The sequence below is a fragment of the Salvelinus namaycush genome, unplaced genomic scaffold, assembly GCF_016432855.1.
Source record: "Salvelinus namaycush isolate Seneca unplaced genomic scaffold, SaNama_1.0 Scaffold2084, whole genome shotgun sequence".
NCBI classification, from domain to species: Eukaryota; Metazoa; Chordata; class Actinopteri; order Salmoniformes; family Salmonidae; genus Salvelinus; species Salvelinus namaycush.
In genome coordinates, this window is record NW_024058880.1 from 31,570 (window position 1) to 44,870 (window position 13,301).

A 13,301-nucleotide genomic window follows, 5' to 3' on the forward strand; every position below is an offset into this window, starting at 1 on the left:
CCGGTAGTTCATTTAGCCCTATATTATATTTAACTACCGGTAGTTCATTTAGCCCTATATTATATTTAACTACCGGTAGTTCATTTAGCCCTATATTATATTTAACTACCGGTAGTTCATTTAGCCCTATATTATATTTAACTACCGGTAGTTCATTTAGCCCTATATTATATTTAACTACCGGTAGTTCATTTAGCCCTATATTATATTTAACTACCGGTAGTTCATTTAGCCCTATATTATATTTAACTACCGGTAGTTCATTTAGCCCTATATTATATTTAACTACCGGTAGTTCATTTAGCCCTATATTATATTTAACTACCGGTAGTTCATTTTCCTTTTGTTGCCTGTCACTTTTACTTGCTCGACTTCATGAAACTTTTTATTTTATTTTACTGTCTATGGTCACAAACAATGAAAACAATCTGTTATTTGATTTAAAAAGTATCCTCATTAGCTGTCTCCATAACAACAGCTAGTCTACCTGGTTGGATCCCCTGACTCCATAACAACAGCTAGTCTACCTGGTTGGATCCCCTGACTCCATAACAACAGCTAGTCTACCTGGTTGGACCCCCTGACTCCATAACAACAGCTAGTCTACCTGGTTGGATCCCCTGACTCCATAACAACAGCTAGTCTACCTGGTTGGATCCCCTGACTCCATAACAACAACTAGTCTACCTGGTTGGACCCCCTGACTCCATAACAACAGCTAGTCTACCTGGTTGGATCCCCTGACTCCATAACAACAACTAGTCTACCTGGTTGGACCCCCTGACTCCATAACAACAACTAGTTTACCTGGTTGGACCCCCTGACTCCATAACAACAACTAGTTTACCTGGTTGGACCCCCTGACTCCATAACAACAGCTAGTCTACCTGGTTGGATCCCCTGACTCCATAACAACAGCTAGTCTACCTGGTTGGACCCCCTGACTCCATAACAACAACTAGTCTACCTGGTTGGATCCCCTGACTCCATAACAACAACTAGTCTACCTGGTTGGATCCCCTGACTCCATAACAACAGCTAGTCTACCTGGTTGGATCCCCTGACTCCATAACAACAACTAGTCTACCTGGGGTCAACACACACAACTGACATCGACTTTACTGTTGACATTGAAAGACGGTAGTAGACATTATAAACATTTACCAAGTAGACATTACAGACCGTTAAAATAGCTGACAGGTATTTATTCCGAACCCTTTAAGAGAACAGCACACACACACACACACACACCTTTGTTTCTTGTTCTGGTTTAGTAGTAGCCTAAAAGGAGAAACCAAAACGTTTCAGAACGACAATGACAGTTTCTATTGGACAATTCAGGTAGGTCCGTCCTCGTATCGTTCAGTAAATTAACCCAGTCACCGATTAGGTTCAACTTGAAGTGCGATCGGTTTATCACGCCCGGTGCACCGATACTTGAATTCAGAGAAAAGGTGTGACGACAACGATTCAACATCTGCTTAACAATGCGCACCGGGTCGGCGTTCAAGTTATATTGAGCGCACCAACAGCGACCCACGAAACGGACCAGCGCCTTTCTGATCTGCCTCACCAGAAAGCCTTTTCAACATAAACTTTGGATTTAGCCATCGTTTACATGCCCATAGTTGCACGTCACTTTTACTTGACGAAACGGACACGTTTCTTTAGCGACAGCTTTACAAAGAATTACAACGTTCGTTTTCTTCCGGGAAGTGAAAGAACAGTTTCGACCGGATCATGCGTCATTATGATCACGTGCTATCAATCGCCTATAATAATAATAATACCACACCTCATAGACGAAAACAAAACGTCATATTGATTAGATTAATCAATATAGGAATCAGCATAAGCCTAAAACGATCATTCATGAAAAGTTGAAATCAGTAGTGTATAACTTTACAATTCTGCGGATGTTTTACCACCTAAATCACCTTTCTCTAGAATAGTCTAACTTATCTAAAACACTTTTCTATATTAAATTGTTTAAAAAACGCTACAAACCTCAGAATATTTTTTTTTCCACCGACCGTGTCCATTTCTTCCTCTACTTCCGTATAAATGTTCTTCCTGTTTCAACACAGCGGGCGTGTTCAACAGGTATAGGTTTATAGTATATGTTTATATTTATGTCATGTAAAGTCTTCATACACTTAATGCAAGTATTCAGCCCACAACTTCATATTCTATCTGGTAAGAATTGTTTTTTTTAAATTATTTTATTTCAGGATTTGATTGAGTGATGTTTTGCAGTGCTACCAGGAGAGGGCAGTGTGAGAACGATGTTTGTCAGAAAGACGCCAGACGGTCATATCTGTGTTGTTGTGGTCAATCAATAAATCAATTACACTTAAATCAATTACACTTATAAAGCCCTTTTTACATCAGCAGATGTCACAAAGTGCTTATACAGAAACCCAGCCTAAAACCCCAAAGAGAATGTAGAAGCACGGTGGCTAGGAAAACTCCCTAGAAAGGCAGGAACCTAGGAAGAAACCTAGAGATGAACCAGGCTCTGAGAATGCTAGTCCTCTTCTGGCTGTGCCTGGTGGAGATTATAAGAGTACATGGCCATTTAAAGCCAGATTGAACATCTTAAAGAACAAACATTCATAGATGACGAGCAGGTAAAAGTTACATTGAACTAATCACACTTATCAAAGATAGAGCGACACACACATAAATACATTCCATTCCCTTTCCTGTCATTTATTGAAAATGTATTTGACAGAGATTCTGCACATCAATCAACATTTCTGTAAATGTGCCAGATTTAGCCAGCTAGCTGGTTTTCAACTGTAGTCCCTGGGCAGGACAGATAACAGTCTGAATGGTGGTTATAGTCTGGGTCAGATAACAGTCTGGATGGTGGTTATAGTCTGGGTCAGATAACAGTCTGGGTCAGATAACAGTCTGGATGGTGGTTATAGTCTGGGTCAGATAACAGTCTGGGCAGGTGGTTATAGTCTGGGTCAGATAACAGTCTGGATGGTGGTTATAGTCTGGGTCAGATAACAGTCTGGGTCAGATAACAGTCTGGATGGTGGTTATAGTCTGGGTCAGATAACAGTCTGGATGGTGGTTATAGTCTGGGTCAGATAACAGTCTGGATGGTGGTAATAGTCTGGGTCAGATAACAGTCTGGATGGTGGTTATAGTCTGGGTCAGATAACAGTCTGGATGGTGGTTATAGTCTGGGTCAGATAACAGTCTGGATGGTGGTTATAGTCTGGGTCAGATAACAGTCTGGCTCAGATAACAGTATGGATGGTGGTTGTAGTCTGGGTCAGATAACAGTCTGGGTGGTGGTTATAGTCTGGGTCAGATAACAGTCTGGATGGTGGTTATAGTCTGGGTCAGATAACAGTCTGGGTGGTGGTTATAGTCTGGGTCAGATTACAGTCTGGATGGTGGTTATAGTCTGGGTCAGATTACAGTCTGGATGGTGGTTATAGTCTGGGTCAGATAACAGTCTGGATGGTGGTTATAGTCTGGGTCAGATAACAGTCTGGATGGTGGTTATAGTCTGGGTCAGATAACAGTCTGGATGGTGGTTATAGTCTGGGTCAGATAACAGTCTGGATGGTGGTTATAGTCTGGGTCAGATAACAGTCTGGATGGTGGTTATAGTCTGGGTCAGATAACAGTCTGGGTCAGATAACAGTCTGGATGGTGGTTATAGTCTGGGTCAGATAACAGTCTGGGTCAGATAACAGTCTGGATGGTGGTTATAGTCTGGGTCAGATAACAGTCTGGATGGTGGTTATAGTCTGGGTCAGATAACAGTCTGGACGGGGGTTATAGTCTGGGTCAGATAACAGTCTGGACGGGGGTTATAGTCTGGGTCAGATAACAGTCTGGATGGTGGTTATAGTCTGGGTCAGATAACAGTCTGGATGGTGGTTATAGTCTGGGTCAGATAACAGTCTGGATGGTGGTTATAGTCTGGGTCAGATAACAGTCTGGGTCAGATAACAGTCTGGATGGTGGTTATAGTCTGGGTCAGATAACAGTCTGGGTCAGATAACAGTCTGGATGGTGGTTACAGTCTGGGTCAGATAACAGTCTGGATGGTGGTTATAGTCTGGGTCAGATAACAGTCTGGATGGTGGTTATAGTCTGGGTCAGATAACAGTCTGGATGGTGGTTATAGTCTGGGTCAGATAACAGTCTGGATGGTGGTTATAGTCTGGGTCAGATAACAGTCTGGATGGTGGTTATAGTCTGGGTCAGATAACAGTCTGGGTCAGATAACAGTCTGGATGGTGGTTATAGTCTGGGTCAGATAACAGTCTGGGTCAGATAACAGTCTGGATGGTGGTTATAGTCTGGGTCAGATAACAGTCTGGATGGTGGTTATAGTCTGGGTCAGATAACAGTCTGGACGGGGGTTATAGTCTGGGTCAGATAACAGTCTGGACGGGGGTTATAGTCTGGGTCAGATAACAGTCTGGATGGTGGTTATAGTCTGGGTCAGATAACAGTCTGGATGGTGGTTATAGTCTGGGTCAGATAACAGTCTGGGTCAGATAACAGTCTGGATGGTGGTTATAGTCTGGGTCAGATAACAGTCTGGATGGTGGTTATAGTCTGGGTCAGATAACAGTCTGGATGGTGGTTATAGTCTGGGTCAGATAACAGTCTGGATGGTGGTTATAGTCTGGGTCAGATAACAGTCTGGACGGTGGTTATAGTCTGGGTCAGATAACAGTCTGGACGGTGGTTATAGTCTGGGTCAGATAACAGTCTGGATGGAGGTTATAGTCTGGGTCAGATAACAGTCTGGATGGTGGTTATGGTCTGGGTCAGATAACAGTCTGGACGGTGGTTATAGTCTGGGTCAGATAACAGTCTGGACGGTGGTTATAGTCTGGGTCAGATAACAGTCTGGATGGTGGTTATAGTCTGGGTCAGATAACAGTCTGGATGGTGGTTATAGTCTGGGTCAGATAACAGTCTGGATGGTGGTTATAGTCTGGGTCAGATAACAGTCTGGATGGTGGTTATAGTCTGGGTCAGATAACAGTCTGGATGGTGGTTATGGTCTGGGTCAGATAACAGTCTGGATGGTGGTTATAGTCTGGGTCAGATAACAGTCTGGATGGTGGTTATAGTCTGGGTCAGATAACAGTCTGGATGGTGGTTATAGTCTGGGTCAGATAACAGTCTGGATGGTGGTTATGGTCTGGGTCAGATAACAGTCTGGATGGTGGTTATAGTCTGGGTCAGATAACAGTCTGGATGGTGGTTATAGTCTGGGTCAGATTACAGTCTGGATGGTGGTTATAGTCTGGGTCAGATAACAGTCTGGGTGGTGGTTATAGTCTGGGTCAGATAACAGTCTGGGTGGTGGTTATAGTCTGGGTCAGATAACAGTCTGGATGGTGGTTATAGTCTGGGTCAGATAACAGTCTGGATGGTGGTTATAGTCTGGGTCAGATAACAGTCTGGGTGGTGGTTATAGTCTGGGTCAGATAACAGTCTGGGTGGTGGTTATAGTCTGGGTCAGATAACAGTCTGGATGGTGGTTATAGTCTGGGTCAGATAACAGTCTGGATGGTGGTTGTAGTCTGGGTCAGATAACAGTCTGGGTCAGATAACAGTCTGGACTGTTATCTGACCCAGACTATAACCACCATCCAGACTGACCACCATCCAGGTGGTGGTTATAGTCTGGGTCAGATAACAGTCTAGGTCAGATAACAGTCTAGGTCAGATAACAGTCTGGGCGGTGGTTATAGTCTGGGTCAGATAACAGTCTGGATGGTGGTTATAGTCTGGGTCAGATAACAGTCTGGATGGTGGTTATAGTCTGGGTCAGATAACAGTCTGGATGGTGGTTATAGTCTGGGTCAGATAACAGTCTGGGTCAGATAACAGTCTGGATGGTGGTTATAGTCTGGGTCAGATAACAGTCTGGATGGTGGTTATAGTCTGGGTCAGATATCAGTCTGGATGGTGGTTATAGTCTGGGTCAGATAACAGTCTGGATGGTGGTTATAGTCTGGGTCAGATAACAGTCTGGATGGTGGTTATAGTCTGGGTCAGATAACAGTCTGGATGGTGGTTATAGTCTGGGTCAGATAACAGTCTGGATGGTGGTTATAGTCTGGGTCAGATAACAGTCTGGATGGTGGTTATGGTCTGGGTCAGATAACAGTCTGGATGGTGGTTATAGTCTGGGTCAGATAACAGTCTGGATGGTGGTTATAGTCTGGGTCAGATAACAGTCTGGATGGTGGTTATGGTCTGGGTCAGATAACAGTCTGGATGGTGGTTATAGTCTGGGTCAGATAACAGTCTGGATGGTGGTTATAGTCTGGGTCAGATAACAGTCTGGATGGTGGTTATAGTCTGGGTCAGATTACAGTCTGGATGGTGGTTATAGTCTGGGTCAGATAACAGTCTGGATGGTGGTTATAGTCTGGGTCAGATAACAGTCTGGATGGTGGTTGTAGTCTGGGTCAGATAACAGTCTGGGTCAGATAACAGTCTGGGTCAGATAACAGTCTGGGTCAGATAACAGTCTGGGCGGTGGTTATAGTCTGGGTCAGATAACAGTCTGGATGGTGGTTATAGTCTGGGTCAGATAACAGTCTGGATGGTGGTTATAGTCTGGGTCAGATAACAGTCTGGATGGTGGTTATAGTCTGGGTCAGATAACAGTCTGGATGGTGGTTATGGTCTGGGTCAGATAACAGTCTGGATGGTGGTTATAGTCTGGGTCAGATAACAGTCTGGATGGTGGTTATAGTCTGGGTCAGATAACAGTCTGGATGGTGGTTATGGTCTGGGTCAGATAACAGTCTGGATGGTGGTTATAGTCTGGGTCAGATAACAGTCTGGATGGTGGTTATAGTCTGGGTGAGATAACAGTCTGGATGGTGGTTATAGTCTGGGTCAGATTACAGTCTGGATGGTGGTTATAGTCTGGGTCAGATAACAGTCTGGGTGGTGGTTATAGTCTGGGTCAGATAACAGTCTGGGTGGTGGTTATAGTCTGGGTCAGATAACAGTCTGGATGGTGGTTATAGTCTGGGTCAGATAACAGTCTGGATGGTGGTTATAGTCTGGGTCAGATAACAGTCTGGGTGGTGGTTATAGTCTGGGTCAGATAACAGTCTGGATGGTGGTTATAGTCTGGGTCAGATAACAGTCTGGATGGTGGTTATAGTCTGGGTCAGATAACAGTCTGGGTCAGATAACAGTCTGGATGGTGGTTGTAGTCTGGGTCAGATAACAGTCTGGGTCAGATAACAGTCTGGGTCAGATAACAGTCTAGGTCAGATAACAGTCTGGGCGGTGGTTATAGTCTGGGTCAGATAACAGTCTGGATGGTGGTTATAGTCTGGGTCAGATAACAGTCTGGATGGTGGTTATAGTCTGGGTCAGATAACAGTCTGGATGGTGGTTATAGTCTGGGTCAGATAACAGTCTGGGTCAGATAACAGTCTGGGTGGTGGTTATAGTCTGGGTCAGATAACAGTCTGGATGGTGGTTATAGTCTGGGTCAGATAACAGTCTGGATGGTGGTTATAGTCTGGGTCAGATAACAGTCTGGATGGTGGTTATGGTCTGGGTCAGATAACAGTCTGGATGGTGGTTATAGTCTGGGTCAGATAACAGTCTGGATGGTGGTTATAGTCTGGGTCAGATAACAGTCTGGATGGTGGTTATAGTCTGGGTCAGATTACAGTCTGGATGGTGGTTATAGTCTGGGTCAGATAACAGTCTGGGTGGTGGTTATAGTCTAGGTCAGATAACAGTCTGGGTGGTGGTTATAGTCTGGGTCAGATAACAGTCTGGATGGTGGTTATAGTCTGGGTCAGATAACAGTCTGGGTGGTGGTTATAGTCTGGGTCAGATAACAGTCTGGGTGGTGGTTATAGTCTGGGTCAGATAACAGTCTGGATGGTGGTTATAGTCTGGGTCAGATAACAGTCTGGATGGTGGTTGTAGTCTGGGTCAGATAACAGTCTGGGTCAGATAACAGTCTGGGTCAGATAACAGTCTAGGTCAGATAACAGTCTGGGCGGTGGTTATAGTCTGGGTCAGATAACAGTCTGGATGGTGGTTATAGTCTGGGTCAGATAACAGTCTGGATGGTGGTTATAGTCTGGGTCAGATAACAGTCTGGATGGTGGTTATAGTCTGGGTCAGATAACAGTCTGGATGGTGGTTATAGTCTGGGTCAGATAACAGTCTGGATGGTGGTTATAGTCTGGGTCAGATAACAGTCTGGATGGTGGTTATAGTCTGGGTCAGATATCAGTCTGGATGGTGGTTATAGTCTGGGTCAGATAACAGTCTGGATGGTGGTTATAGTCTGGGTCAGATAACAGTCTGGATGGTGGTTGTAGTCTGGGTCAGATAACAGTCTGGATGGTGGTTATAGTCTGGGTCAGATAACAGTCTGGGTCAGATAACAGTCTGGATGGTGGTTGTAGTCTGGGTCAGATAACAGTCTGGGTCAGATAACAGTCTGGGTCAGATAACAGTCTGGGTCAGATAACAGTCTGGGCGGTGGTTATAGTCTGGGTCAGATAACAGTCTGGATGGTGGTTATAGTCTGGGTCAGATAACAGTCTGGATGGTGGTTATAGTCTGGGTCAGATAACAGTCTGGGCGGTGGTTATAGTCTGGGTCAGATAACAGTCTGGATGGTGGTTACAGTCTGGGTCAGATAACAGTCTGGATGGTGGTTATAGTCTGGGTCAGATAACAGTCTGGATGGTGGTTATAGTCTGGGTCAGATAACAGTCTGGATGGTGGTTATAGTCTGGGTCAGATAACAGTCTGGATGGTGGTTATAGTCTGGGTCAGATAACAGTCTGGATGGTGGTTATAGTCTGGGTCAGATAACAGTCTGGGTCAGATAACAGTCTGGATGGTGGTTATAGTCTGGGTCAGATAACAGTCTGGGTCAGATAACAGTCTGGATGGTGGTTATAGTCTGGGTCAGATAACAGTCTGGATGGTGGTTATAGTCTGGGTCAGATAACAGTCTGGACGGGGGTTATAGTCTGGGTCAGATAACAGTCTGGACGGGGGTTATAGTCTGGGTCAGATAACAGTCTGGATGGTGGTTATAGTCTGGGTCAGATAACAGTCTGGATGGTGGTTATAGTCTGGGTCAGATAACAGTCTGGGTCAGATAACAGTCTGGATGGTGGTTATAGTCTGGGTCAGATAACAGTCTGGATGGTGGTTATAGTCTGGGTCAGATAACAGTCTGGGTGGTGGTTATAGTCTGGGTCAGATAACAGTCTGGGTGGTGGTTATAGTCTGGGTCAGATAACAGTCTGGATGGTGGTTATAGTCTGGGTCAGATAACAGTCTGGACGGTGGTTATAGTCTGGGTCAGATAACAGTCTGGATGGAGGTTATAGTCTGGGTCAGATAACAGTCTGGATGGTGGTTATGGTCTGGGTCAGATAACAGTCTGGATGGTGGTTATAGTCTGGGTCAGATAACAGTCTGGACGGTGGTTATAGTCTGGGTCAGATAACAGTCTGGATGGTGGTTATAGTCTGGGTCAGATAACAGTCTGGATGGTGGTTATAGTCTGGGTCAGATAACAGTCTGGATGGTGGTTATAGTCTGGGTCAGATAACAGTCTGGATGGTGGTTATAGTCTGGGTCAGATAACAGTCTGGATGGTGGTTATGGTCTGGGTCAGATAACAGTCTGGATGGTGGTTATAGTCTGGGTCAGATAACAGTCTGGATGGTGGTTATAGTCTGGGTCAGATAACAGTCTGGATGGTGGTTATGGTCTGGGTCAGATAACAGTCTGGATGGTGGTTATAGTCTGGGTCAGATAACAGTCTGGATGGTGGTTATAGTCTGGGTCAGATAACAGTCTGGATGGTGGTTATAGTCTGGGTCAGATTACAGTCTGGATGGTGGTTATAGTCTGGGTCAGATAACAGTCTGGGTGGTGGTTATAGTCTGGGTCAGATAACAGTCTGGGTGGTGGTTATAGTCTGGGTCAGATAACAGTCTGGATGGTGGTTATAGTCTGGGTCAGATAACAGTCTGGATGGTGGTTATAGTCTGGGTCAGATAACAGTCTGGGTGGTGGTTATAGTCTGGGTCAGATAACAGTCTGGATGGTGGTTATAGTCTGGGTCAGATAACAGTCTGGATGGTGGTTATAGTCTGGGTCAGATAACAGTCTGGGTCAGATAACAGTCTGGATGGTGGTTGTAGTCTGGGTCAGATAACAGTCTGGGTCAGATAACAGTCTGGGTCAGATAACAGTCTAGGTCAGATAACAGTCTGGGCGGTGGTTATAGTCTGGGTCAGATAACAGTCTGGATGGTGGTTATAGTCTGGGTCAGATAACAGTCTGGATGGTGGTTATAGTCTGGGTCAGATAACAGTCTGGATGGTGGTTATAGTCTGGGTCAGATAACAGTCTGGGTCAGATAACAGTCTGGATGGTGGTTATAGTCTGGGTCAGATAACAGTCTGGATGGTGGTTATAGTCTGGGTCAGATATCAGTCTGGATGGTGGTTATAGTCTGGGTCAGATAACAGTCTGGATGGTGGTTATAGTCTGGGTCAGATAACAGTCTGGATGGTGGTTATAGTCTGGGTCAGATAACAGTCTGGATGGTGGTTATAGTCTGGGTCAGATAACAGTCTGGATGGTGGTTATAGTCTGGGTCAGATAACAGTCTGGATGGTGGTTATGGTCTGGGTCAGATAACAGTCTGGATGGTGGTTATAGTCTGGGTCAGATAACAGTCTGGATGGTGGTTATAGTCTGGGTCAGATAACAGTCTGGATGGTGGTTATGGTCTGGGTCAGATAACAGTCTGGATGGTGGTTATAGTCTGGGTCAGATAACAGTCTGGATGGTGGTTATAGTCTGGGTCAGATAACAGTCTGGATGGTGGTTATAGTCTGGGTCAGATTACAGTCTGGATGGTGGTTATAGTCTGGGTCAGATAACAGTCTGGATGGTGGTTATAGTCTGGGTCAGATAACAGTCTGGATGGTGGTTGTAGTCTGGGTCAGATAACAGTCTGGGTCAGATAACAGTCTGGGTCAGATAACAGTCTGGGTCAGATAACAGTCTGGGCGGTGGTTATAGTCTGGGTCAGATAACAGTCTGGATGGTGGTTATAGTCTGGGTCAGATAACAGTCTGGATGGTGGTTATAGTCTGGGTCAGATAACAGTCTGGATGGTGGTTATGGTCTGGGTCAGATAACAGTCTGGATGGTGGTTATGGTCTGGGTCAGATAACAGTCTGGATGGTGGTTATAGTCTGGGTCAGATAACAGTCTGGATGGTGGTTATAGTCTGGGTCAGATAACAGTCTGGATGGTGGTTATGGTCTGGGTCAGATAACAGTCTGGATGGTGGTTATAGTCTGGGTCAGATAACAGTCTGGATGGTGGTTATAGTCTGGGTGAGATAACAGTCTGGATGGTGGTTATAGTCTGGGTCAGATTACAGTCTGGATGGTGGTTATAGTCTGGGTCAGATAACAGTCTGGGTGGTGGTTATAGTCTGGGTCAGATAACAGTCTGGGTGGTGGTTATAGTCTGGGTCAGATAACAGTCTGGATGGTGGTTATAGTCTGGGTCAGATAACAGTCTGGATGGTGGTTATAGTCTGGGTCAGATAACAGTCTGGGTGGTGGTTATAGTCTGGGTCAGATAACAGTCTGGATGGTGGTTATAGTCTGGGTCAGATAACAGTCTGGATGGTGGTTATAGTCTGGGTCAGATAACAGTCTGGGTCAGATAACAGTCTGGATGGTGGTTGTAGTCTGGGTCAGATAACAGTCTGGGTCAGATAACAGTCTGGGTCAGATAACAGTCTAGGTCAGATAAAGTCTGGGCGGTGGTTATAGTCTGGGTCAGATAACAGTCTGGATGGTGGTTATAGTCTGGGTCAGATAACAGTCTGGATGGTGGTTATAGTCTGGGTCAGATAACAGTCTGGATGGTGGTTATAGTCTGGGTCAGATACAGTCTGGGTCAGATAACAGTCTGGATGGTGGTTATAGTCTGGGTCAGATAACAGTCTGGATGGTGGTTATTAGTCGTGGGTCAGATATCAGTCTGGATGGTGGTATAGTCTGGGTCAGATAACAGTCTGGATGGGTGGTTATAGTCTGGGTCAGATAACAGTCTGGATTGGTTGGTTATAGTCTGGGTCAGATAACAGTCTGGATGGTGGTTATAGTCCTGGGTCAGATAACAGTCTGGATGGTGGTTATAGTCTGGGTCAGATAACAGTCTGGATGGTGGTTATGGTCTGGGTCAGATAACAGTCTGGATGGTGGTTATAGTCTGGGTCAGATAACAGTCTGGATGGTGGTTATAGTCTGGGTCAGATAACAGTCTGGATGGTATGGTCTGGGTCAGATAACAGTCTGGATGTGGTTATAGTCTGGGTCAGATAACAGTCTGGATGGTGGTTATAGTTTTTTTCTTGGGGGTTTTTCCCCAAGGGGAATTACAGTCTGGATGGTGGTTATAGTCTGGGTCAGTAACAGTCTGGGTGGGGGTATAGTCTAGGTCAGATAACAGTCTGGGTGGTGTTTCTAGTCTGGTCAGATAACAGTCTGTATGGTGGTTATAGTCTGGTCAGATAAAACAGTATGGGTGGTGGTTATAGTCTGGGTCAGTAACAGTCTGGTGTTGGGTATAGTCTGGGTCAGTAAACAGTCGGATGGTGTGGTTATAAGTATGGGTCAGTATAACAGTTGGATGTGGTTGAGTCTGGGGCAGTAACAGTCTGGGTCAGAAACAAGTCTGGGTCAGATAACAGTTCTAGGTCAGATAACAGTCTGGGCGGTGGTTATAGTCTGGGTCAGTATACACAGTCTGGATGTGGTATAGTCTGGGTCAGATAACAGTGAGATGGTGGTAGAGTCTTGGTCAGATAACAGTCTGGAGGGTGGTTATAGTCTGGGCAGATAACAGTATGGATGGGGTTATTAGTTGGGTCAGATAACAGTCTGGGTGGTGGGTTATAGTCTGGGTCAGATAACAGTTTCTGGATGGTGGTTATAGTCTGGGGCAGATAAGTCTGGATAGGTGTAAGTCGGGTCAGATATCAGTCTGGATTGGTGGTTCTAGCTGGGCAGATAAACCATTCTGCGAGGTGGTTAGAGTCTGGGTCAGATAAAAGTCTGGATGGTGGTTGTAGTATGGGTAGATAGCAGCTGGGATGAGGTTATAGTCTGGGTCAGATAACAGTCTGGGTCAGATAACAGTCTGGATGGTGTTGTAGTCGGGTCAGAACAGTCGGGTCAGATAACAGTCTGGGTCAATAA